At 36.9% G+C, this 24,849-nt stretch overlaps 1 protein-coding gene and 1 pseudogene across 2 annotated transcripts in view; one reads left to right on the top strand and one right to left on the bottom strand.

The window, feature by feature from the left end:
* Positions 1–24,849, bottom strand: part of OPHN1 (oligophrenin 1) — a 528,296-nt gene that overhangs the window by 45,222 nt on the left and 458,225 nt on the right. The gene's annotated exons all lie outside the window — the stretch shown is intronic.
* Positions 13,507–20,957, top strand: LOC143670119 (hyaluronan mediated motility receptor-like; annotated as a pseudogene).

Genomic DNA, 24,849 nt, shown 5'->3' with positions numbered 1-24,849 from the left:
ACAACTTCTCAAAAGCATGATTGGGAAAAAAATTACCAATCTCAGAAATGAGAGAGCTAACATCACTACAGATTCTACAAACATTAGAAGGATAATAAGAGACTATTATGAGCAAGTTTATGCCAATAAATTTTATGAAAATGACAAATTCCTGAAAAGATACAGACTAATACAACTCTCTTAACTAAAATTATATAACCAGAATAGCCCTATATTTACTATAGAGAATTAATTTTCTGTTGAAATTTTTCCAATAAAGTCCAGGCTCCTGTGGCTTCATTGGTGAATACTGCCAAATATTTAACGAAGAGTTAATATAAATTCTTCACAAACTCTTCCAGAAAATAAAAGAAAAAAATCACTTCACAACATTACTTGATTTCAAATACCACTAAATATAAAAACTAGACAAACACAGTACAAAAAAAAAACCTCTGACCAATATCCTTCATAAACATAGATGCAAAAATTCTAAATTGAACTTTAGTAAATCTAACCAAATATATATATAAAGGACACTACATCATGGCCAAGTAGTTTAACATTAAAAAAATTAATCAATGTAATTTATCATAGTGAAAATCTAAACAGAAAAAAGATATCTTTATCTCAACAGACACAGGTAAAGCTTTTGACAAACTCAAACATCCATTCCTGATACAAACTAGGAGCAAATTAGAAATAGAAGGAAACTTTCTCAACCTGATAAAGAGCATCTATGAAAAATCTGCAGCTCAGATTACAGTTACTTTTGAAGGATTTAATGGCTTCCCCTCAAAGGGCAGAATTAAGACAAATATGTCCATTTACTGCTGCTATTCAACATTGTACAGAAGTTTCTAGATAGTACAATATTAAAAGTAAAAGAAATACAAGGCATCTAGATTGGAAAGGAAGAAGTAAAACCATCTTTATTCATAGAGAACATTATCACCTATCCAGCAAGATCCAATACAATCTACAAAACAGCTATTAGAACTAATAAATGAGTTTAGCCAGGATCCAGACTACAAAATCGATATTCAAAAACCAGTTGCGAAAAACAAAAACAATTGTGCATCTATACAAAACAAACAAGTATTCAGATTAAATTAAAATATAAAACCATGTATTATGTCATCAAAATGTGAAAGACTTAGAGAAAATCAAACAAAAGATGCGCAACCTGTATACTAAAACTTCAAAATATTGTTGAAAGAAATTAAGTAAACCTAAATAAACAGAGACACATATTTTGTTCATGGACAGAAAACCTCACTATTGTTAAGATGTAAATTCTCCACAAATTGAGATGGACATTGAACACCATCCCAAAATCAGCAAGCTTTTATGTAGAAATTGAGAAGCGAATTCTAAAATTTATAGGGAAATGAAAGTGAGGTAATAATAGCCAAAGAAACCATTAAAAATAAGAACAATCTTGAAAGGCTAACACTATCTGATACAAGACTTATTATAAAGCTGCAATAATTAAGATCGTATGGTATTGGCATTGAGATAGATTAATACATCAATGGAAGAGAACAGAAAGTTCAGTAATAGGCCCACCAATATATGAACAACTGATTTTTACAACGGTGATTATTTACAAAGAGAAAATAAGGATCATCTGGATAGCTATTGGTGCTGGAACAATCCATCTGCAATAAAATGTACCTAATCCATATTTTAACACCATACAGAAAAAGCAACTCAAAACCAAGCATAAACCTAAGAGTAAAAGCTAAAAGGATAAAACTTTCAGGAGAAAATCTCAGTGAACTGGAGTTAGGCAAAGATTCCTTAGATACAACACCAAAATTATGATTCATAAAAGACAAAAATCAGTAAATTAAACCTCAAATTTAAAATCTTGTGCTATTTTAAAGGACACTGGACTTGTATCAAGAATACATAAAGAACTCAATAATAAGAGAAGAAACACCCAATAAAATAAAAATGGGCAAACTATTTGAAAAAAATATGTCACCACATAAGACATATAGATGGCAAATAATCATATGAAAAGATGATCAACATTATTAGAAATAACAGTCTATGGGATGCACTAAAGGAAGTAATCAGAGGGAAACTGATAGGAAAAATGACAATATTTAAAAAGAAAAGAAGAAAGTTATCAAATCAGTTACCTAACTTCACATCTTGAGGAACTGGAAAAAGTTTTCTAAACTAAACATAAATTTAGTAGAATGAAGAAAATAGATAAAATAGAGAATAGAAAAACAATAAAGAAAATCAATGAAACCAAAAGTTGTTCTTTGAAAAGATCAATATAATTGAAAAACCTATCGCTAGACTGACAAAAAAGAGAGAGAAGATGAAAATAAAGTCCAAAATGAAAATGGAGACACAGCTACTGATCTTGAAGAAACTAAAAGGACTATAAAATAATACTATGAACAAATATATAAACTACAGGAAATGGAGAAACATGTAAACACATAACTTCTCTAAACTGACTCAAGAAAAAAGAGAAGATATCAACAGGCTTATAACAAGTAGGGAGTCAATTAGTAATTAAAACTCCCAACAAAGAAAGACCAAAGACTGGATTGTATCACTGGTGAATTCTACCAAACGTTCAAAAAATTAACACCAATTCTTCTCAAACTCTTGAGAATTTAAGAGGACAGAACTTCCCCTTACTCATTCTATGAGGCTTGCATTACTCTGATACCAAAGCAGACAAAGAAGAAAACAATCTATGGACCAATTTCCCCTATGAACATAAATGCAAAAACCCACATAGAAAATTAGGTATTGAAGGGGACTTCTTCAACATGATAAAAGACATATATGAAAAACCCACTACTAAAATCATACTCAATAGGGAAAGACTGAAAGCTTTCCCGTATGAGTTCAGGAACAAAACAAGGATGCCCACTTTCATCACTGCTGTTCCACATTGTACAGGAAGTTCTAGCAAGAGCAATGAGGCAAGACAAAAAAGGCATCCAAATTGGACAGGCAGAAGTAAATCACTCTATTCACAGATGACATAATTCTTTATACAGAAATTTAAATTCTTCTTCCACAAGAAAACTACTATAGCTAAAAATCAAACTCAGTAAACTTGTAGGCAACAAGAAAAACACTCAAAAATCAGTTGTGTTTTTATATACCAGCAAAGAAGAATCTAAAATGGAAATTAAAATAAAACAAGTAGATTCACAAGAGCATCCAAAAGAATAAAATACCTAGGAATAACACACTGATGCTCATAGTAGCATTATTTACAATTTCCAAAAGGAGGAAGCAAACCAAATGTCCCTCAACAGAGGAATGGATAAGCAAAATGTGCTATATACGTACAACTGAAAATTATTCAGCTGTAAAAAGAAATGAAGTTCCAATGCATGCTACAACATGGATGAACCTTGAAAACATCACATTTCTCTCAATATAATGTTTATCTGCATAAGACAGATGCAGATGGACAAATATTATATGATCTCACGCATAAGAAATAAGAATAATATTCAAATCCATATAAAGTCAGAAACTAGAACACAGGTTACCAGGGTCTGGGTGGGGGTGGGGATGGGAAATCGGAAGTTAATAGTTAATTGGTCAGTAGTTTATATTTTGGGTGATGGGGACATTTTGACAGTGGATGATGGTGATAGGTGCACAACTATGCAAATGTAATTAATACCACTGACTTAAATATTTGAAAGTGAATAAAATGGTAAACTTTAGGTTTTTATAAGTTACAGGAAAATAAAAACCATAACACTTTACACAAAGAGTGAACTCTAATGTAAATTATGGGCTATAGTTAATAATATAATTATGATAATCTCATTTCATTAGTTGAAACAAATAAATGTATGCAAATTATACAACACACTCCTAAATAATCACTGGATCAAAGAAGAAACCTCAAGGGAAATAACAAATTCTTTATATGAATGAATAGGAAAATATGTTCTAAATGACGTGATCTGGTCAATATATTTTTAAAATTTTAGTCATTTCAACAGGTGTGTAGTGTTACTTCATGTGATTTTAATTTGCATTTTACTAATAATTTCCCAATTTCAAAACATACTATAAAGTCACAAAAATTAAAATAGTGTGGTGCTGGAACAATGATAGACATACATACCATTGAATCAGAACTAACTGTTTAGAAATAAACCAATACATCTGCGGCCAACTAAATTTCGACAAGGTTGTCTAGTATATTAAGTGGGAAAGATATGGTCTCTTCAACAAATGCTGTTCGGAAAACCAGGTATCCCAAAGCAAAGTAATGAATTTGGTCCCCAACCTTATACCACATACAAAAATTAACTCAGAATGAATCAATGATCATATCATAAGAGCTAAAACTATAAAACTCTTAGAAGAAAATGGGGGGGGGATTTTCACAACCTCCAATTTGGCAGTGATTTTTTTAGATATGCCATCAAAAGCACAAGGATAAAAAGAAAAAATGTATATACAATGGACTTCATCAAAATTAAAAATTTTGTACCTCAAAGGGCAGTATCGAGAAAGTGAAAACATAACCTGCAGAGTGAGAGAAGATAATTTCAAACTATATATGTGTTGTATATAAAAAGAACTCTATCAACTCAACAATAAAAAAAAAACTTCAATTAAAAATGGGAAGAGGACTTGAGCGCACGTTTCTCCAAAAAGAAGATATACAAATAGTCAATGGGCACATGACGGGCACCTCAACATCATTAGCCATTAGGGAAGTACAGACCAAAGCCACAAAGAGATGCCATCTCATACTCGCTAGAATGGTTGTTATCAAAAAACTGGAAAAGAATGAGTGTTGGCAAGAATGTGGAAAGAAAGGAGCCCTTGTACACTGCTGGTGGGAATGCAGAATGTTACAGCTGCTTTGAAAAGGTTTGGTAGTTCCTTAGAAAGTTAAGCATAGAATTACAATATAACTTGGCAATCCCAATTCTAGGTATATATCCCAAATAACTAAAAGTAGAGACTCAAAGAGATATTTGCAACTAATTTTCATAAAAGCACCCAAGTACCCCATGAATGGAAGAATGATAGCAAAATGTGGTATATACATAAAATAAAATATTGTTCAGCCATAAAAAGCAATGAAATTCTGATACGTGCTACAACATGGATGAACCTTGAAGACAGCAAGTTAAGTGAAATAAGCCAGAAACAAAAGGACAAATATTCTATGATATCACTTATATGAAATAATCAGAATATGAAAATTCATAAACTCAGAAATTATAATATAGGTTACCAGGGGCCAAGGAGGGGGTAGAATGGGGAGTTAAGGCTTAATTAGTACAGAGTTTCTGTTTGGCATTATCAAAAAGTTTTTGTATAGGATGGTGGTAATGATAGCATAATACTGCTATCGTAATTGACACCACTCAATCATATAGGTTAAAATGGAAAATTTTAGGTTGTATATATGTTCCCAAAACAAAACAATTAAAAATCCATACAACTGTACAACACAAAGAATGAACCCTAATGTAACTCATGGATTATAGTTAATAATTTTGTTTCATCATTTGAAACAATGGTACATTAATACAAAATATTAATAATAGTTAAAACTGGGGGGGTTATGTAGAAACTATTTTCTGCATGATTTTTTTCTGTAAACCTACTTTTATAGGTTTACAGAAAAATATATGAAACAGTCCATTTTACATTTTTTAAATTAATTTTTTTTAATTTAATTACTGTTCTATATAAAAATCAACCTACAGAATGGGAGAAAATAATTTCTAACTGCATATCTGATAAGGGTTTAATGTTCAGAATAGATAAGAAACTGCCACAACCCCACAACGAAAGGACAACTCAATTGAAAATGGCCAAATGATTTGAACTGATAGTTCTCTAAAGAAGATAGATAAATGGCAAGTAGATGAAAAGAGTATCAATATCACTGGTCATCAGGAAAATGCAACCACAAGCACATTGAGATACCACTTTACATCTAATAAGATGGCTATTAACATAAAACCAGAAAAAAAAACCACAAGTGTTGGGGAGAATGCAGAGAAACTGGAACCCTTATACCAGCTGTTGATGGACTGTAAAATGGGGTAGCCACTATGGAAATCAGTTTGGCAACTGCTCAGGAAGTTGAATATAGAACTTTCTACATTCAACTTTGAAAAACAGGGACGCGAACAAATATTTGTACAGCAATGTTGTACAAAAGCCTAAGGATGGAAGCAACCCTAGTGTCCATCAACAGACAAATGGATAAACAAAAAGCAATATATATACACACAATGGAAGATCATTCAGCCATAAAAAAGAAAGAAGCTCTGACAGATGATGCAACACGGATGAAACTTGAACATATGTGGAATGAAATAAGTCAGACACAAATGAGCATATATTGTATGCTTTCACTTATATGAAATACCTAGAATAAACAAATTCTTAGAGACACATAGTAGATTACAAATTAGCATGGATCAGGGAATGAGTAGAATGGGGAGCTATTCCTTAATGGGTGCAGAGTTTCTCTTTGAGGCAATGAAAAAGTTTGGGTAATATATTGGTGATGATAGCACAATATGGTGAATGTATCCAACACTTGAGGATGGTTAAAATCAGAAATTCTGAGTTGTATATATGTTACTACAATAAAAAATTAACACATAGATCTGTATGCATGTATGATTGTGCACGCACACATTTATTTGAGTCACATAGGTTCATGAAAGCATAGAAAAAAGTCTAGGAGGATGCACAATAAATTCTCAACAGTCATTTTGGGAAAATGAATAGGATTAGAGAGGCATGTCAAAAGAAACATTTTTTTTCTATATACTTCTATATTATTTAAATTTTGTACCAAATTTTAGTTTCTTTTGATTTTTTAAGACACAATAAAAATGAAAAGAAGGGGGGAATCCCCCAAATGTGTGTGTGTGTATGTGTTATCTCTCTGGATAAGTTCCATTTATTAATCAATGTACAAAGGAATCTTGGCATTTGTTTGATGAGAAAAGAAGTTATATGTCTAAATATATAATATTTTAATAGGGTGAAAGTTTTACTTTTATTAAAGGGTTTTTTTTAAATGGAGACAACTTTTGGAAAATTTTTTAAAACAAACTTATGATTTACTAGAGTACAGGATCCAAAACATGTTTTTAGAAAAATATTAAGTACCCCAAACTTACACAGCTGATTCAAGCTTCCTGGAGCCAAATGAAGCATTCATGCAGAAACATATTTAAAAATAGTCTAGATACATATTTACAATTGGGTCAAAAAAGTCAAAACTATCTTTCTTGACTTTGATGTTACTATAAGAAAAAAGGAAATCAAGCCTGAAAACCAACAATTTTAACTTTCAGCATTCCCACAGTTCCTTAGTAATGCATCTAATTAATATTAATTAATTCCATACGATCTCATTTTCACCTTTAAATGAGAATAGACAGATTTTCAAATACAAACCCAAATAATCTGACTTTGGATTTGACTAATGAGGACGTGGACACTGGACAATAGTAAATTCAGGAGCCAAGTGGCCAAATCCCCATCTCTGTCTAATAGCTGCTGTAGCCTTCACTTGCTATTAAATAAGTGGCGTTGGTGGCTTCCCAAACCTTGGTCATCCCAGGGTTTCCAAAGTGTAACAAGAAGCAGTCCCAAATGCTTTTTATTCTTATTTAAGAAAGAGCCTAAATTTAGGAATCTAACACACCTGAGTTCAAATCACAGCTTTATCACTTATTACAGGTGTCATCTTACATAAGTCACTTATTCTGTCTGGGCTTCGATTTTCCCATTTGCCAAATAGGGATCATACTTACCTGATTTAAGTACCATTGAGAGAATCAACTGAGAAATGAAAATAAATACTTAATACAAATCTTCCTCCTCTCCTTTCAGGGTCTTTCCCTTTGGTCTAGAACAGTTCTTCTCAACTGGGGTCAATTTTGCCTCCTAGGGAACATTTAGCCATGTCTACAGACATTTTTAATTTTCACAACTCAGAGTGGGGAAAGGCTAAAGATGCTGCTAAACATCTTACAAAGCACAGATTCAGCACCCTGCAACAAAGAATTATCTGCCACAAAATGTCAATAGTGCCAAGGTTGAGAAACCCTGGTCTAGAAAAATAAACATGGAATGGCAAATAAGAATATAACAAAAATACAGATGGGATCCAAGAATAATTTTCAGTTTCACTGAATTTCTGAAAATACTTCGTAAAAATCTAATGGAAGTAAACAGAATACATATTTAGTATATTCAGTGATAGCACCCACCCATCCATCCATCAATCTCTTCTGATTGTATCAAAATGAGTTATTATTGGAGAGAAGGTCATTATATATTATTTCCCCTTGCCCATTTAGGTTTCACTTTGCTGAGGCATATGTGATATTCCACACTGTAGATACCCCCCTGACAATTAGATGGCTTTGCTTCACAGTATCCAGACTTACAATCTTATCTTATTTTCTCTCCCCTTTCAATCTAAGGAGAATCTAAAATAGATTCTAAGCCTCTGGCAGTGCTCTGGATCCAATCCCAACTCTTCCTGGCTCCTAAGACCTTCTACCACCAATCACCTCTTCTCTCATACCACTTTCTCAAAAGCATTTAAACTAATTCAAGTCTCCCGTCAGAAATCCTCATCACATCCTATTCTTCACTTCCCAGGGTTTAGCCTTTATTTCTTCACTCCTATTTGCTCCTCAACCTGATTTCTTCACACAATACTTCTATAATTATTTTCCCAACTGTGGTGAATTGAATTGCAACTACTAGTTTGTACATGTTCTGATCTTGGTGTGCATTCTGGTGGGTGTGGTCTCATTGTAAATAAGATCTCTTCAAGATGTTACTTCAGTTACCATGTGACCCAATTAAGCCAGGTTGGGCTTTAATCCAGATTACTGAGTCCTTTATAAGCAGAGTGAAAGCTAAATGGAGGGAGAAAGCCATGGGAAGAAACTGGAAGTCAATGGAACCATAAGAAAAAAAAGACATAGCCATGTGCATTGCCATGTGACTAAAAAGCCAAGATCCCCAAAGACAGCCAGATAGACAGTACAGCCAGAAGACATGGACCCCAGGAGGAAACAAGTCTTTTAGCCTCTGAAATCATAAGCCAAAAATTCCTGTTGTTAAGCCAGGCCATTGTATGGTATTTGTTTTGGGAAACTAAAACACACAATGATCACCGCTAACCTCCTCATTGCCAAATCCAATGGGTACTTTTCAATCTTTACCTTGACTGTATTCCAGCATTTGACACAATTGATCATTCCATTTCAAAAACTGCTTCACCCTTTGCCTCCTCTGACAGATGACACTCCCACTTCTCTGAACACTGGCCATTCTCTTTTACTGGTTCCCCCTAAATGTTGTACAGCATTCTCAGCTTTCTAATGATCTTATTCTAACTCAGAAAGTCTCATCCAGGGGACAAAAGGTGCCCATCTCTATCCCACCTGGTTGAGAATCACTGCCATGGTGAATCACTGTTATTGAAAGGAATATGCCAGGGGCCCTAGCTGTCATGGCATAGGTGGTGGAACACTAATGGAGAAACACAAATCTAAATTCAGTCTCTTTCTGGGCAGTTTCACCCATTCTCAGGCTTGTACTACCATATTTCTATACTGATTTCTACATCACTATATCTAATTACCTGCTCAATATTGCCACCTGGATATCTCCCAGGTATCTCAAACTGAGTGTTTCCAAAACAAAACACATTTCGTTTTCCCCTTATAATTGTTTATTCCTTTAAACAATGCTAATATCCAAGCCAGAAATCTGGGCATTATTATCCTAGCTCCCTCTTTTCTCATATCCCACACTCAGTTACCAAGTTCTATAAGTTGTACTTCCTTGATTTCTCTCTAATTCATTCCCTCCGATCACTGCCACTGCCTTAGTTCAGAAACTCATCATTCCTTTCACTGATTACTAACTGTTCTCTATTCCCCTGCTCACCCCTTTCTTTAATCTGTCTACCCCAGTGAAAGTGAAATAATCTTTCGAAGCTCATAATTTAATTATGGGACATCATCAATGTGGTGATGTTAAGACAGATACCGGAAACCTCTCCCTAGAGATTCAGCTGAAAAAAAGGACAATTATCACTTGTTTAGAACTTTGGAGGAAGGTAAATACTGAAGAAGGATCCTACAAATGCTGACTTGAAGAAAGAGAAAAATATCACGTAGAACAAGAGAAAAATATCAGGTAGGAAACTTCTATCCTGGACCAGCTGGTCCTTTCCCCTCCCCATCACTCAGTCCCATGCAGCTCAGGAAGTGCCCAGAGTAAGCAGCTGGGACTCCTTCCATCTCCCATAAGGGACAGAAATTATAAAATCTCTCACAACAGTGAGAAAGATACTCATCTATATTCAGACACAGAGACCCAACCCCACAAGGACTCATCGTAGGACTAAAGCCACTGGGGAAGGTGAAATACAAAAAGACAGCAAGGATGAGCTTACAAAATGGAGGAACAGGGAGGGAACCACAAAACCTTCCCTAACAGCAGTAAGTAGCCAGGCAGAAACTGTTCAAATCGACTGTTTGGGGACCTGGGGGGAAGGGGAGGATATTTCAAGGCCAAAGTCAGTGTGGGATGAAGAGTCTGAGAAAATATGGACCAAGACTGTAATCCCAGCTGTGGGTCCTGGTACCCATCCTCCACTCTTGAAGAAAATGCAGCAGGTGGCCCAATCCTTGCCCGGGAGATGGCTGCAGACTGGGACAGCTGAAGGGAATCCACCACTACAAGTACAGACCCACACTGAGCTAGATTTTGGCCCTTGAAGAGAGGGCACAGGAATCCCACAGTTTCAGCCCCACCCAGAAGCTGCCAGGCTCCCAGAAGTAAACAGCTACTGAGGATGATTAAGTTGCCAAAGATTACCATCTGCTGGGCAGGCTGGAAAGTGCAGGAGAATCATGCAACTCTCTTCAAAGCCTCTCCAGACACTATCCCAGGTTCAATGGAGTGGGTCTATGCCACTGGCTAAGTTTTAGCTGAGAGTGCCTTAATACAAACACAGGCAACAACTAAACCCTAGACAAGAGAGAGAAAGCAACATTCAGAACAGAGCCATCAAGATAATCAGATGACCAGAAATCAACAAATAATAAAAAGGCATACTAAAATGCAAGAGGAAATGGCCCAAAGGAATAGATCAAAAAGTTGAAGGAGATACAGAATCTGGAACAACTAATCAAAGATGTGCAAACAAATCCCCTGAATCAATTCAAAGAAATGAAAGAAAATGAGTATAAAGAGATAAAAGATATTAAGAAGACATTAGAAGAGCATAAAGAAGAATTTAAAAGAATACATAGAAAATAACAGACATGATGGAGATTTAAAAAGAAAACACTGTAGATGATATTAAAAATATACAACTTTGCTGTTGTATGACTTTGCAGAAACAGAAGAATCTGTGAACTAGAACATACATGAACTGGATTTGAATAGACAAAAGAACAAATGGAGAAACAATGGAAAAATTTGAGCAGGGTCTCAGGGAAATTATTGACAACACAAAGCACACAAAAATATGTATCATGGGTGTCCTAGAAGAAGAGAAGAGAAAAGGGCCAGGAAGAATATTCAAAGAAATAATGGCTGAAAATTTCCCAGCCCTTATAAAAAGCATAAATATGCAAATCAAAGAAGCCCAATTTACTCCCAACAGAATAAATCCTAATATACTCACTCAAAGACACATAGTAATCAGACTGTCAAATGCTGAAGAAAAGGAGAAAATTCTGAAACCAGCAAGAAAAAAGCAATTCACCACATACAAAGGAAGCCAAGACTAAGTAACTGTGCTAGTTTGAAACTGTTGTGTACCCCAGAAAAGCCATTTTCTTTCAATCCTGATACAATCTTGTGGGGCCAGACCTATTGTTTAGGTTGGAATCTTTGACTAGATTGTTTCCATGGAGATAGACCCACTCCATTGTGGGCGTGACATTTTGATTAGATGGAGATGTGACCCCACCCATTCAAGGCGGGTCTTAATTAGTTTACTGGAGTACTTTAAAAGTGGAAACATTTCAGAGAAACCTAAGATGCAGATGCATTTGCAGACACAAATGTTTGGAAATGCAGAGGCCTTAGGAGATTGCAGGAGTTGAGAGAACCAAGAGAAGCTAGACAGAAACCAGAGCTGACATAGACATAGAGATTTGGAAATGCTTGGAGTGCTGACAGAGCAGATGCCTAGATATGGACATTTGAAGATGCAGAGCCCAGGAGATGTCACCTTGGGCCTTCCCATGAGATGCCAAGGAAGCTGGAAGCCAGAGTTTTGCCCTGGAGAAGCCAAGAGAAGGCCCACAGATGGTTAGAGAGGAAGACACTGGAATCAGGAGCTGGAAGCAATGGAACCAAACAAGGACCAGCAGACACCAGCCACATGCATTCAACTGTGACAGACATCAGCCTTTCTTCTTGAGTCAAGATATCTTTCTCTGGATGCCTTAGTTTGGATATTTTTATGGCCTTAGAACCATAAACTTATAACTTAATAAATCCTCTTTATAAAAACCATTCCATTTCTGGTATATTCTGGCAGCATTAGCAAACTAAAACAGTAATGATTTCTCATCAAACACCATGGAGTCAACAAGGCAGTGGTATGATTTATTTAAGATTCTGAAATAAAAATTGCCAGCTGTGAATTCTCTATCCAGCAAAGATGTCCTTAAAAAACTGAGGGAACTTAAAATATTCACAGATTAACAGAAGCTGAGACAGTTTGTCAATAATAAACAAGTTCTACGAGAACTACCAAGGGAGTCCAGCTGAATGAACAGAAAAGATGAGAGAGAGAGGTCTAGAGGAGGGTCAGAATTGAAGAGTATTAGTAATGGTAACTTAAAGGATAAAAAGAGAGAAAACAATAGATCTGACAAATAAAAAACAAAGGATAAAATGGTTGGCTCAAGAACTGCTTTACCGTAATAACTTTGAATGTTAATGAATTAAACTTCCCATTCAAAAGATGCAGACTGACACAATGGATTAAAAATGCTTTAAGAGATAAAGAACCCCTATGAAAATTATTCCTGCAAGGATAGGCTAATCCTATTTAAGATTAGGCCTAAGAGTCACCTCCAGAGAAGTTCTTTTGTTGCTCAGATATGGCCTCTCTTTCTCTAAGCTGATACAGCAAGTGAACCCACCGGCCTCGCCCCCCTACATGGGACATGACTCCCAGGGGTATAAATCCCCCTGGTAACATGATGATATTGTGAGCCATCGATTGTACACCATGTATGGTATGCTTTTTTATGTTAAGAATGTTTGCGTTTGTATGTTATCAATAAAAATATTTTTTAAAAAGAGAGATAAAGAAGGACACTATATAGTAATAAAAAGGGTAAGTCAATAAGAAAAAGAACAATCATAAATATCTATGCTCCTAATCAAGATGCCCCAAAGTACATCAGGCAAACATTGGCAAAACTGAAGGGAGTAGATCACTATGAGCTTCAGTTTGTGGAGCTGATTGTCAACATGTCATTTCCTACAGCACCCCTGAAATGATTCAATGATCCTTCTGGTTGTGCACCATCTCCCAGTGTTTGTGAGGTTAAAACTTCAGAAAGGTCCTGTAATTTTTCAGAAATCTCAAAGATTTCAAAAACAAAAAAATCTCAACAAAACTTTAATTTTGACAAAGATAATACCTTACCTGCTTTAGCAAGAAAAGTTAAGACTTTGGGACAAAGAAGGAAATGTAAAAGAATGATAAAGATTTCAAGATACTGGAGAAAGAGATTCGTATTCTTATGCAAGACATGATGCTCAGGGCAAGCGGATCCAGTATCTCGAAGCTGAATTTGAGAAGGGAGAAGCAAAGCTAAATGCTGCAGTCAGGAAAAAAGTCTCTCTGCAAATAATGCTTCACTTGAAAAACAACTTACTGAATTAACCAGGATTACTGAACTACAAAAACCTAAGCTTTCTGAAGATGGTAACCAAATGAATGTGAAAATTCTAAGCCTCAAGTTGATGAAACTGAGAAATAAAAGAGAAACAAAGAAGAGGAGTACAATAACAAAACAAGAAGGCATTGAGATAAAGCTGCAGGTTACCCAGAAGAATCTTCAGGAATCTCAGGGAGAAAATAGCAGAACTTGAGGGGAAACTTGCTTCTATATAAAGAAATAAAAGATTGATGAAAAAATTGAAAAAGAAAAACTCTTAGAATACATCAAAGAAACTAGTTGTGCATCAGATTAAGTGGAAAAATACCAGCTAGATATTGCCCAGTTAGTGAAAAATTTGGAAGAGAAATTTTAAGCCTTAAGCATTCTCTCGAGGGAAATGTTGTAATGTTGTCTAAAGAAGTAGAAGACCTGAATGCTAGATGTTGGCTGCTTGGAAAAGAAAAAGAAGACTTGTCATCAGAGACAGAGAATGGGACAAAAATCTAAATGCTGGGGTCCAAAACGTAAAACTTCATTTGTGAAAAACAAGAACATGAAAAGTTGCAACAAAAAGATTTGGAAATTGATTCACTTTTGCAAGAAAAAAAGGAATTTCTTCTAATTTTCAGCAGAAACTACAGGATTTTCAAGAGGAAATGATTAAAGAGAGGAATTTCTTTGAGGAAGAATTGAAGCAAGCACTGGATGAATGAGATAAATTACAGCAAAATGAGGAACAATCTGAAAGTCTGGTCAAGCAGTTGGAAGAGGAAACAAAGTCTAGAGCTAAAGAACTAAAACTTCAAGAAGAAAAACTAAAAGGGAAAGAAGCTGAACAGGATAAAAGCAATGCTGCTCATACTCAGGCCAGCCTGGTTGCGCAGGAAGGTTATGAGAACACAGTGGAAAACCTTGGAAATGTTACTGCTTAACTGGAAAGGTATAGAGCATTAATAACCAGTGAGATAAACATCTTAAGTTGGGGAACTCATCACTACAGGAAAAGTTAGCCAAGGCTGAAAAAAGTGCAGAGGATGATCAACATCAAATATTAATAAGTGAGAGAAGTAACCAAGAATATGTGAAGATGCTTCAAGATATGCAGACCAAATTAGCACTTAAAGAAGCAGAAAAGAAATAAATCAGTTTCTTCTCTGAAAAAATATAACTGATTTGCAGAATCAAGTCATACAACAAGGTGAAGATTTCAAGAAATAACTGGAAGAGAGAAAAGCTGGAAATGAAAATACAATGGCAGAATTAACTTAGGAAATTATTAAGGGTATCTCCTTTATTAAGAACTATATAATAAAACAAAACCCTTTCACCTACAACTGGATGCATCTGAAGCAGAGAAATAGGTTGTGTTCCAGGAACAGCTAAAAAAACTGAATTGATTCGTATGTTAAATTATTGGGTCATCAGAATCTAAAGTAGAAAACCAAGTCTGTCATGAAATTGAAAGATTAAAATAGCAAACTGAAATTGGAAGTTTCAAAACCCTGCTCTCAGCTTGCTAAGAAAAAACAAAGTGAGCAAAGCTTCAGCAGGAAATGAATAAACTTCTGAGTATCAAGCACTTTGATCCTTGTATTAGTCAGGGTTCTCTAGAGAAACAGAACCAACAGGAGATATCCGTAAATATAGAATTTTATAAAAGTGTGTCATAAAACTGAGGGGATTCATGGGTCCGAATTTCATAGGGCAAGCCACTAGCTGGAAACTCTACTGAAGGTCATCAATGAACTCTCCAGGAGAGGCTGGCTGTCTGAAGAAGAAATCAAAGTTCTTTCTTATCCCTTAAAAGTCTTCAAATGATTGGATTAAATTCAATTTATTGGCTTCTCCCATTGTGGAAGACATACCCTTAGTTGATCATACATGTAATCAGCCACAAAATGTCCTTGCAGTAATGGTTAAGCCACCACTTGGCTGACTAGTCAACAGGGCAAGATCACCTGGCCAAGTTAACACATGAACTTAACCATCACAGTTCACCCCTTGTCAGCTTGGCAGCTATACACAACACCTTAAACCATACTTGATCTCTAAATAGAACACAATAATAGACATATGTTTCACCTAACAATACTCAACTGTCCTGCATACAACAGGAAATACACCAAATCTCTCTAAATAGTGTGCAAGTCGTTAGGTAACAAAAACTCTTAAACTTGATATCCTATAACTCAAACACTATAACATGAACAATATAACTTATGTCATATGATAGTAAGAAAACAAGATATTTGCTTTATGTATAAATTCAAACCTACTCAAAACAAGGAGAAAATATTCATACCATCACAGTCCTTATGTCTGCAATTGCTCATGTGGTTGGTGTTCATATTTATCACTATCTTCTTCCACAACCCATTCCATGTTTCTTTTACCCTCAGCAAACACTTCAGCTGGCCATGGTTCTTTGCCTGGTGGGGTGACACAAACCTTCATTCCTGAAGTTTCTGCACCTGCCTGGATTGGGTTGTTGCAGTATTCCATTGACTTTAATCACAGCGCATGGTAGTACTAAGAGTTGCTCTAGAGGATCTCTTGTATTCCAGGAAAACTCTCCTTTAATTCCATTATGTAGCTGCAGTCCTTCACCCCTTGATAGTTAGGATCAATCACCTCAGACAGTATAGTAAATCCCCTCCTTACATGTTGATTCAGAGGCATGAGAAGCCCAAAGTGGCCAGGTGGCAGTCTTAACTTCCAGTACAATGGAATGAATCATTGCTGTGTCATCTGGTGGGAGCACTCCTCCTTTTGGAACTAAGACCTTTAGACCAGTTGAGTTTAAGGTTGCAGGGACAAGAAGCAAAAATCTTTCTAGTACATCACTAGGGAAGATAGTGAGTGGTGCCTCTTCTATTTCCACTCCTCGATTCCTGTACCCATGAATCCTGGCTATGGGAGAAACAGCACCATAAAGTGTACTGATTCAGACCATACACAACCTCCTGAAGAACACTTTTCCAGCCTGGCAAAGTACTGCCACTTAGTTGGCACCATAATTGGGTCTTTGCTGCAAGGTGGATTCCTTGATCAGAAGCAATGCTGTGTGGAATACCTTGATGGTAGATAAGTCATTCTATTCTGTAAGTCCATGGATAGTAGTTTTAGTGGAAACATTGTGTACAGGGAAGGCAAATGAATTTCTGTAGTATGTGTCTATTCCAGTTAGAACAAATTGCTACCCCTTCCATGATGGAAATGGTCCAATGTGGTTAACCTGCCACTAGGATGTTGGCTGATCACCATGGGGAGGGGTGCCATATTGGGAACTGAGTGTGGGTCCCTGCTGCTGGAAGATTGGGCACTCAGCAGTGGCTGTGGCCAGGTCAGCTTTGGTGAGTGGAAGTCCATGTTGCTGGGCCCATACATAATCTCCATCCCTACCACCATGACCACTTTGTTGATGAGCCCATTGGGCAATGACAGGAGTGGGTGGGGAAAGCAGTAAACTGGTATCCACAGAACGGGCCATCTTATCCACTTGATTATTAAAACCTTCCTGTGCTGAAGTCACCCTCTGGTGAGCATTCAGATGGGACACAAATATCTTCTATGTTTTTAGCCCACTCAAAAAGGTCTATCCACATACTTCTTCCCTAGATCTCTTTGTCAGTAATTTTCCAATCATGCTTCTTCAAGTCACTGACCATCCAACCAAACCATTAGCAACAGCCCATAAATCAGTATGCAAATGCACCTCTTCTGGCCAGTTCTCCAAGCACAATGAACAACCAAGTACACTGCTTGAAGTTTCACTCACTGGAAGGATTTCCCCTCACCACTGTCCTTCAGAGAAATCCCCGAAAAGGGCTACAGTGCTGCAGCTGACCACTTTCTGGTGGTCCCTGCATATCGCACAGAACCATCTGTGAACCAGGCCTGAGTTTTCACTCCCTCTGTCAACTAACTGCAAGGAACTCCCCAAGAGGCCATAGCTTTGGGATGGGAAAGAGAAGCTAATGTGACAGGAATGGAGGCCATGGGCATTTGGACCACTTCCTCATGTAAATTCCCTGTGCCTTCAGGACCCACTCAAGCCCTATCTCATATATACTATTTCCATTTTATGATGGAGTGCTGTTGTGCATGCCCAACTTTATGGCTTGGTGGGTCAGCCAACTCTCAGCTCATGATAGGAAACCCAATTCTCATGGTTACTTGGTGGCCCATGGTTAAGCATTCAGTCTCTATTAAGCCCAGTAGCAGGGCAAAAGCTGTTTCTCAAAAGGAGAGTAGTTATCTGCAGAGGATGGTACAGCTTTACTCCAAAATCCTAAGGGTTGGGGTGGTGCAATGGTGGCTCAGTGGCAGAATTCTCGCCTGCCATGCCAGAGACTCGGGTTTGATTCCCAGTGCCTGCCCATGCAAATAAATCAATAAATAAAAAATCCTAGGGGTCTGCATTGAGATTGTCCTATAGGGGCCTGCCAAAGGTTCCAGACAGCATCTCTGTTTGCCACTGACACTTTTAGCATGACTAGATCTCCCAGACATATGGTCTAATGGCAGAGCGGCTTGCATAAAGCCTGGACCTGTCACAGTGCCTCCTCTTGTTCAGGTCCCCACTCAAAAGCAGCATCTCTTCTGGTCACACGGTAAATGGGCCAGAGTAGCACACCCAAATGAGGAATATGCTGCCTCCAAAATCCAAAGAGGTAACTAGGAACTGTGCCTCTTTTTTGGTAGTAGGTGGGGCCAGATGCAACAACTTATCCTTCACCTTAAAAGGGGTATCTCGACATGACCCACACCATTGGACATCTGGAAATTTCGCTGAGAAGGAAGGACCCTGTATTTTTGTGGGATTTTCTTCCATCCTCTGACATGCAAATGCCTTACCAATAAGTCTAGAGTACTTGCTACTTCTTGCCCACTAGGTCCAATCAACATGATATCATCACTATAATGGACCAGTTCTGTGGGAGGGAAACTGATGAAACTCCCTGTAGACAAGTTTATGTCATAGGGCTGGAGAGTTTTTATACCCCTAAGGTACGACAGGGATGGTATACTGCTGGCCTTGCCAGCTAAAAGCAAACTGTTTCTGGTGGTCTTTATTAACATCTATTGAGAAAAAGCATTTTCCAGATCAATAGCTGCATACCAGGTACCAGGCAATGTCACATCTGGAACAGCTGCTGCAATTGGAATCATTACCTGGTTAAGTTTACCATAATTCACAGTCATCCTCCAAGACCTATCTGTTCTCCACGCGGGCTGAATAGGAGAGTAGTTGCGCCACTCCTGCATCCTTCAAGTCCTTATGAGTGGCACTGATCACTGCAATCCCTCCAGGAATACGGTATTGGTTCTGTTTTACTATTCTGGTAGGTAGGGGCAGTTCTAGTGGCTTCCACTTGGTCTTTCCTACCATAATAACCCTCACTGCACAGGTCAGGGAACCAATTCTGCCGGTTGCTGAGTATGTCGATTACAATTATACATTCTAGAACAGGGGAAATAACCACAGAATGGATGTGGGGACCCACTGGAAATACTATGAAATGGACCTGAGCTAAAACTCCAACAATCACCTGACCTACATAAGCCCCTAATCTGACTGGTGGACCAAAGTGACATTTTGGGTCTCCTGGAATTAGCATCATCTCTGAGCCACTGTCTAGTAACCCACAAAATATCTAATCATTTCCTTTTCCCTAATGCTGGTAAAAGGCCCTTGGTGAAAGGAAGGTTCATAATATAAATGTGTGGCAGTGTAGCAGGGTCCTTCCCCAAGGGTACCTCCCTCCCCTCATTCAAGGGGCTCTGGGTCTGTAAACTGTCTTATATCTGGGAATTAATTATGGGGCCCTAACTAGCTGTTTTTGTAATTCAAGTTAGACTCCTGTTCACTTGACCTAGAATTCTTCTGCTTATACAGCTCAAACAAGAATTTAGTAGACTACCCAACTATTTTACTTCTAGATATCTCATGATCTACTAGCAAATGCCATAAGTCTTAGCAAGTCAGATTATTCTGACTACTGCTCTGAGTCTGCTGTCCATTAGGGTGGACATGCCCACCTTGTCTATGGCAATTAAGTGTTGTCACATGGCTTCTGCCAACTTGGGATCTGATCATCCCCATTGTGTTTAAGGATTCCAGCTCAGTGACAGCAGTTCCCACAGCAACATCTGACCTACAGAGAAGGGGAACTGGAGAGCTCTTTAGGGACAATGGAGCTAGTCTAACAAATTTATTCCTCAAAGTCTTGGCAAAAGGTGTGTTGATCATAGATGTGATCAGCCACAGATGCAATCAAATAACTGATGATTTAATAAACCAGACTTCTGGCTTATTAACCAGCCCACAAAATGTCCTTGCAGTAACGGTTAGGCCACCTGGCAAGATCACCCGGCCAAATTGACACATGAACCTAACCATCACAGTCCACTCCTTGTCAACTTGGCAGCTATACACATCACCTTAAACCATACTTAATCGCTAAATAGAATACAATAACAGACCTATGTTTTGACTAACAATACTCAACTATCCTGTGTACAACCAGAAATGCATAAATCTTTCCAGGATAGGTGCAAGTTCTTGGGTTAACATTCACTCTTTTTTGTGTGTGCTGTGTGATGGGGTCACATTTCATTATTTTTCCATGTGAGTATCCCGTTATTGCAGCACCATTGTGTTGAATTTTTTTTGTTTGGTTTTGGTTTGTTTGTTTGTCTTTGGGGAAGCGCATGGACTGGGAATTGAGCTCAGGTCTCCTGCATGGCAGGCAAGAATTCTATCACCGAACTACCCTTGCATCCCCAGGTGACATTCACTCTTAAACTTGATATCCTATAACTCAAACACTATAACATGAACAATACAACTTATGTCATATGAAAAGAAGAAAACAAGGTATTTTCTTTATGTATAAATAGAAACATACTCATAACAAAACAAGGAGGAAATATGCATACCATCATAATCCTTCAAAGGCTTTTCATCATGAAAGTAAAGAAAATTTTGCCCTCAAAACTCCATTAAAAGAAAGTAATACAAACTGCAACTGAGCTCCTATAGAGTTTCAAGAATCATATCCATTGAAGTGGTTCAACATTTACTGATTCCTAAACCCCATCCCAGACCTAGTCAATTAGAATCTAAGATTTGGCCAGTACATCTGCATTTTCAACAAACCTCGAAGTTAATTCTTGGATGCACACAAATCTGAGAAACTATGCTTGTAATCTCTTTAGAGAATTTGCTTTATACTACTTGTCACCTGGATGTTTGATTAATATTTGCATAATACGAAATAAAGTCATACAGTAAGTTACTTACTCAAAAAAAAAAGGGAGTGATAGATTCTACCATAATAGTGGGAGACTTCAACACACCACTCTCTTCAATGTATAGAACATCTAAACAGAGAACCAATAATCAAAGAACCTAAATAATGTGATAAATGAACTGTTACTAACAGACATATATAGAACGTTGTATCCAAAAACTGCAGGATATACATTCTTCTCAAGTACTCATGGTACATTCTCCAGGATAGATCATATACTGGGACAAAAAAAAGTCTTAATAAATTTTAAAAGATTGAAATGATGCAAAGTGTTTTCTCTGATCATAATGGCATGATCTAGAAATCAGTAACAAATCTAGAACAGGAAAATATGCAAATGTATGGATGTTAAACAACATGCTTTTAAACAATCAGTAAGTCAAAGAAGAAACTGTAAGAGAAACCAATAAATATCTCAAGAAGGATGAAAATGAGAATACAACATATGAAAACTTATGGGATACAGCAAAGGCAGTGCTGAGAGTTTAGCCCTAAACACCTACATTATAAAGGAACAAAGAACTAAAATGAATGACATAACTGAACAGCTGGAGAAACTGGAGAAAGAACAGCAAACTAATCCCAAAGCAAGCAGAAGGAAAGAAATAACAAAGATTAGAGGAGAAATTAATGAATAGATAATAAAAAACAATAGAAAGAATCAATAAAACCAAAAGTTGGTTCTTTGACAAGATCAATAAAATTGACAAACCCTTGGCTACACTGACACAGACAAAAAGAGAGTAAAAACAGAAATGAGAGTGGGGCATTACATAGACCCCAAAGGAAAAAAACCATCTTAACTTGTTACTATAAACAACTGTATGCCAACAAGCTAGAAAACTTAGATGGAATGCACCACTTCCTACAAGCACATGAACAACCTACACTTATTCAAGTGGGAACAGAAGACCTCAACAAAGTAAAGAGATTGATTGAGTCAATCATCAAAAACTTACCACAAAAAAAAGCCCAGGACTGGATGACTTCGCAGGCAAGTTTACCAAGCATTTCATGAACAATTAATACCACTCCTGCTCAAACTAATTCAAAAAATTCAAGAAGAGGGGACACTACCTAACTCATTCTATGAAGCCAACATTACTCTAATACCAATGCCAGATAAAGATATTACAAGAAAACTTCAGACCAATCTCATTAATGAATATGGATGCAAAAATGCTCAATAAAAAACTTCCAAATAGAATCCAACAACATATTAAAAGAATTATACACCATTACCAAGTGGTTTTTATTCTAGGTATACAAGCATGGCTCAAAACAAGAAAATCTATTTATATAAAACACCACATTAACAAATTATAAAGGAAAATTAAATGATCATGATCTCATTTAGAAAATACCTATAAGAAAACTGGGTCCTAGATTGCAAGCTCTTATGGCAGTCATAGTTAGTCTGGAGTGGTAATTGTTATTTCGGGATTTTGGGGGACTGTTTTATATATGTATATCCTAGTATTCAGAGATAACAATGAAGCCAATAGGGTCAGGATTAAGGTAAATCAGAATACAGGGGTAAGGAAGACATTGCCTGTATTTTAGAACTTCATCTACTCTTTGAGACCAAAAGAAGGAAGTTTTATTAAGTCCAGAGCCTAAATTTTCTGTAGCACATAATCTAACTCAACGTGTCTGAAGAGACCATTTAAACAATCCAAACACAGGGAGCCCGGGATAAGATTGAAAGTCTTTAATCCTGTATAGCTTAATGTAATGCCTGGATACTTACCAGAGTATATTAACTAGATAATTAAAAACTATTGGCAAAGTTCCTTGGGGGATGGGAGGAAAATTATGGAACTATTAAACTTTACCACTAGGGAAGCCCCGGACACTGTGCCAAACATTAGGGACACCCAAATCAATAGGCATGCCTTTGATCTTGAGGCTTGCTCTTGTGAGGTTTATGTATACAGTGGAGAAGTTTAGCCTACCGATAGGTATACCTAAGAGTCCCCTCTAGAGGACCTCCTTTTTTCCTCAGATGTGGCCTCTCTCGCTCTCTAAGCCCAACTCTGCAAGTGAAACCATTGCCCTTCCCCCTACATGGGACATGACATCCAGGGATGCAAGTCTCCTTGGTTTGGGAGATGACCCCTAGAGATGAGCCTGGCCCTGGCACCAGGGGATCAACAATGCCATCCTAACCAAAAAGGGTTTAAAAAGTTTAACAAATAAGGTATCAGTGGCTGAGAGAGTTCAAATAGAGTTGAGAGGCTACTCTGGAGGTCACTCTCACACACGCTTCAGTTAGACATTGCTACCTATCACAACTTGCCAACCCCCAACCAAAACCATTCCTGCCAATCCTAAAGAATAATTTCTAGGACATTATATAAGATTCTACAAAGGTTCCATGCACTAGGTTAACTTTCTAAAACCTACAACCTCCAGATGGGTCCCTGGACCAGATAAGTCCTGAAATGCAGAGGTGCCAGTCCTTCCAGAATATCAACTAGTTCCATCCCTCTATCCCATACTATTGACAGACCCTTCCAACATGAAAATGTTACAATAGGCATAGTCCAAATACTCTTAAAGAGTGGGAGAAAGATCAAAGGTGATGGTGGAGTTATACAGAGAAGGTCAGGTTTAAGAAATGAATATGAGTACTGAATCATTACACTGATATTTCTTCTAGCCTCCAGTTCCTTAGAGCAGCTAGAAATAAAAATCTAAAATTGTGGAATTGTAACGCATACCCAACTATGAAATCTGTTCTATAACTAACTGTTGCGTTATACTTTGGAATTCATTGCTTTTATGTATATATGTTATTTAAAGAGACAGAGGAGTATAACAGAGAAGATAGGATTTAACAAATGAGTATGACTGCTGAATTACATTGATATTTCTGTTGGTCACAAGTATCTTGGAGCAGCTTGAAGAAAAAATGGAAAATCGTGGAACTGTAATCCATACCAAACCTTAAAATCTGTTCTATAACTACTTGTTAAAATGTACTTGGAAATTTATTGCTTTTTTGTACTATATGTTATATTTCACAATTTAAAAAAATAATAATGAGATATCAACTCACACCTATAAGAATGGCTGCTACTGAAGAAGCAGGCAACTATGAGTATTGGAGTGGATGTGGAGAAATTAGAACACTTATTCACTGCTGATGGGAATGTAAAATGGTATAGTTGCTGTGGAGGATGATTTGGTGAGTCTTCAGGAAGCAAAGTATAGAGTTGCCTTATCACCTGACAATCCCGATACTTGGGATATACTCAGAAGATCTGAAAGCAGGAATGTTAGCAAATATTTGCATACCAATGCTCATAGCAGCATTATTCACAATTGTCAAAGGATGGAAACAACCTAACTGTCTATCAAGAGATGAATGGATAAACAAAATGTCATATATATATATATATATACATATATATATATATACACACACACACACACACACCACACACAATGGAATATTATTCACTAGTAAGAAGGAATGAAGTCCCAAAAGCATGTGACAACATGAGTGAAACTTGAGGACATTACATCAAGTGAAATAGGTCTAGAATCAAAAAAATAAATATTGTATGATATCACTGATAGTGAACTAATTATAATATATAAACTCA

Source organism: Tamandua tetradactyla, chromosome X, assembly GCF_023851605.1.
Source record: "Tamandua tetradactyla isolate mTamTet1 chromosome X, mTamTet1.pri, whole genome shotgun sequence".
NCBI classification, from domain to species: Eukaryota; Metazoa; Chordata; class Mammalia; order Pilosa; family Myrmecophagidae; genus Tamandua; species Tamandua tetradactyla.
The sequence above is the reverse complement of the archived record's forward strand: the minus strand, read 5'-3'. Positions and strand labels throughout refer to the sequence as shown.